Source organism: Bos indicus, chromosome 8 (genome assembly GCF_029378745.1).
Source record: "Bos indicus isolate NIAB-ARS_2022 breed Sahiwal x Tharparkar chromosome 8, NIAB-ARS_B.indTharparkar_mat_pri_1.0, whole genome shotgun sequence".
In the NCBI taxonomy this organism is placed as follows: domain Eukaryota; kingdom Metazoa; phylum Chordata; class Mammalia; order Artiodactyla; family Bovidae; genus Bos; species Bos indicus.
This window is the reverse complement of record NC_091767.1, coordinates 65,295,453-65,299,587: the sequence shown is the minus strand read 5'-3', so window position 1 is coordinate 65,299,587 and position 4,135 is coordinate 65,295,453.

Below are 4,135 nucleotides of genomic sequence, written 5' to 3'. Positions count from 1 at the left end.
GATATGTTACCCAGTGGGTGGGAAGTGACCTGTGGAGAAGGGAGCGGTCAGCTTTCTTCCCTGGGACCCATCTACACAGGAAAGTGTTAGTTACTCAGTCATGTCCACCTCTTTGAGACCCCATGGACTGTAGCTTGCCATGCTCCTCTGTCCATGTAATTTTCCAGACAAGAATACTGGAGTGGTAGCCATTCCCTTCTCCAAGGAATCTTCCTGACCCAGATATCGAACCCAGGGGTCCTGAATTGCAGACAGATTCCTCACCATCTGAGCCATGATGGAAGCCCTGGAAAGCAGGGAGACAAGAGCAGTTCTTAGAGTGATTCAGGGCTTTGTGTCATAGTCACTAAGGCTGTGGAGAGACCAGCTCCAGGAAGGGCCTCTGATCCAGGTGACAGCTGGAATGGCCCTGCCCCCATGCCTGTTAGGACCCCACATGTGGGACAAGGACCCTGACATGTGGGACAAGGACCAGGTTTGCAGGACAGGGTGCACAGGCCTACTTGTGCTGTGGTTTCTACCTATAGCCAATGCCAGGAGCAAGCGTGAGGAGCTCCGCCCGTGGCAAAGGTCATGAGGAAGGAGGCTCAACATACGCAAAGGCGGGATCGAGCCTCAGGAGTCCCCCTGGAAATTCTCGAGCATCTACCCCCATAACCAGAGCCTGCCTACTTTACTACTTTGTGCTCTCACCTACACCTCTGACTTTACGGGGGGCTGTCCCCCACCACCTCTTTCGGAGAAGGAGCTCCAGTTAATAATAATTCCTGGGTGTGACAGGAATGTTTCAACCTACAAACTCCTCTGAAGGTTCTCTAGCCTGCCTGACAGGCTTGTCCAGCCACATGTGATTGTTCACAGCCTCCCAACCGTGAGAGGCACGAGATGCTTTAAACCTTCTAAAAACAGGTTCTTTAGAGAAGTTAGAAAACTATTAGTATGAGTATAGTGGGCTGATTAGAAATTGTATTGGTGAAGGGTTTTTCATTTGTTGAGCCAATGTTTGCTGCTAAGTTTCTGCATCCCCTGCCCTTATACACATTAATGAATATATAGAAGAAATAAGTATTAACCTTTGATATTAATCAAGTTAGACCTTAGGCTAAGTAAATTCTTTCCTTAATTAAAACCCACTACACCCTCACCATATAGGAATGTAACTTTATCTGGTACCTTTGGAAGGTGGAGTCTGTTTTAAGAATAATCACCCCTGGAGAAATAAGTGTTCTGGTTGACTGACCACTGTCACAAGGAGAGGGTCATAAATTGTCAGCAGGCCCCATGGCTAGAAGATGAGGTAACACCCCTAAGACCTCTGTATGCATCTGTATGAAGCACCTGACTTTAATAAAAGTCAGGACTGTTGACCCCATGTGACTTTTGTATAACATCTCAGTGTATAAAAACAGACCCTGGAAAAATAAAAAATTGGATCAGTTCCTCAAAATACTGGTCTCCTCATGTCATTCTTTTTCTCAACCTCTGGCTGAGTTTCCATCTGGAACGCAGAGGCCCACCAAGCTTATTAATTTTGCCTGGGCTTTTAAGATCTGACCGGGGAGGCCTCAGTGTCTCTTCTTCTTCAGGAGAATGGAAGGATGCCTGCGGCCTATGTAAGTGGTGCAAACTTCTTGGCTTGAAGTTTTATTGGTTTTCCGCGTAAACCAAGCTACTCAGCCTCTTTTCTCCACTGAATTTTCCTGCTGAGCTATCCTCATTCTATTACTCTTTATATCTCTAATTAATATCTAATTAACGCCAGTGTATTCGCTGATGCCGTCTTCTCCTTCAAATTTCCCTGGATCCACTGGGGCTGGACCTGGCTTCCTCCAGGGTGCATACAGCAGTGAGGGCTCAGCCAGGACCTAAGGGAGCAGCTGAAACCAGGACACAGATTGGCCTCTGGCGCTAAGGCAAGAGGGAGCCATAAAGCAGAGACTCTGAGCCTGAGTGCTGCCTGGTCCTCTCAGAGGCATTGAGAGGCAAGTGCTGAGGGTGGGGGGAGCTGACTCCAAAGACACCTGTGGGGATAAGTGACACAGAGGGACACCAACAGAACAGCAAGAAACCGGAAGGGGAAAATCCCTGTGCCCTTCTCTTGCTGTAAGGGGAAGAACAGCCTGCAATGGAGGTCCCCTCACTAAGAGTCTCCACACAGAGACCCACACTGTCCGCACATGGGGACCTCCCGCACACCCACTCTGAGAAATCTCACCCAGAGACCTCTCAGAGCATCCCACAGAGACCTCTGTCTGAGACCTCCCACACACACACCTCATAGGTGTTCTTTAGGATTTGAGTATTCCCCCACTGACAGGTCCATCATGGTGAGTTTGGTATCAGTTAACAATCTGGCAGCACAGGAGAAGGACCAGAGATGGTGTCCGGCCCCGACTCCTGCCCCCAGAACTCCAAGACATCCAGACATCACCAGCATTGTCCTAAACGGGGGTGGGGGTGGGGTCTCTGCTGGGGAAATGCTCATACCTTCTGTCCTTTGTCACCATTGCCTCTGAACAAAGAGTCACAGTGTTCTATGTGCAGACCTGCAGAAGTCTTTCCTCCACAGATCTTCATTAACTTCAGCTCTGTCCATGGCTTAGAGAACCACAAAGTTTAAACATTAGTTAAATGCTGCCAACTTCCCATGAAAGTATCTTATTTGTCCCATTGTATTCATCTTTCTGTCAGATGGTGCCAAGATCACATTTTTTTCTTTTCTTATCCAAGGAGGATAAGATCTGAACTCAAGATGCAGATTTCTTTACTTTGGAAACAAGGTAAAGGACTGTAGCAAATGGGCTCTAGAACAAAATAAAGCAGCAACAAGGTGTGTGGAGTTTCATTCACCTCCCAGGGGGCTGTGCAACTAACGCAGCATTTTGTACAAAACAGCTTGTGTCAGGCTTGGGTTTTATTTTTCAATAAAACATGTATGTTTTTCAAATGAATCAACTATCTGGCAATATTTCTTTTTGGTCTCCTGCAAAAATACACTTATTGCTTTCTCAAAGTATGGTAACGCCCTCAGATGATACTATGCATATTTCCAACATATGATAAAATTCTAATATCCAGGTAACATAGCTTAAACTGATGAACTATAGAAGAAGATTCAGTATTTAAATAATTCTTTAAAATGTACAATTTCCAAGACTCAAATAGGCTCCATTTTATGTTCATTCCAGGGCTAAAAAAGGATACTTTGTCTCAAATAGTGTGGAATTTACAAAAAGATATCATATAATCTATGTTTGATGTATACTCATGACTGAGTGGAGAAGGCAATGGCACCCCACTCCAGTACACTTGCCTGGAAAATCCCATGGGTGGAGGAGCCTGGTAGGCTGCAGTACATGGGGTCTTGAAGAGTCGGACACGACTGAGTGACTTCACTTTCACTTTTCACTTTCATGCATTGCAGAAGGAAATGGCAACCCACTCCAGTGTTCTTGCCTGGAGAATCCTAGGGACAGGGAACCTGGTGAGCTGCCGTCTATGGGGTCACACAGAGTCAGACACGACTGAAGCGACTTAGCAGCAGCAGCAGCAGCGTGACTGAGTGACTTCACTTTCACTTTTCACTTTCATGCATTGGAGAAGGAAATGGAAACCCACTCCAGTGTTCTAGCCTGGAGAATCCCAGGGACAGAGTAGCCTGGTAGGGGTCACACAGAGTCAGACATGATGAGGCGACTTAGCAGCAGCAGCAGCAGCATGTCCTAATAATATGACCAGAAGGGACTTCACATCTGAATCGAACAAAGTTTACATAAATAATCAAAGTGTGCATTAACATACACAATGTGTACAACAATCATCAAAATCCTCACATTGTATATCCAGCCCTTTCCAAAGAGGGACTTCAGTGATATCACAGACATACTTTTCATTGCTCATAAACAACTAGTTTCCCTGCTTTGTTAAAACTGACTTTAATGACAGCTGGCATGCGTTTATCATTGTTAAGTCAGATTTATCCACAGGATGACAATCTTTCCTCTAAGAGAAGCAGGGTTGATATGAGAGCTCTTTGGCTTATTTATTTTAATCAGGTGGCATGGTGGTAAAGTCCCGCCTGCTGATGAAGGACATGTAAGAGACGTGGGTTCCATCCCTGGGTTGGAAAGATCCC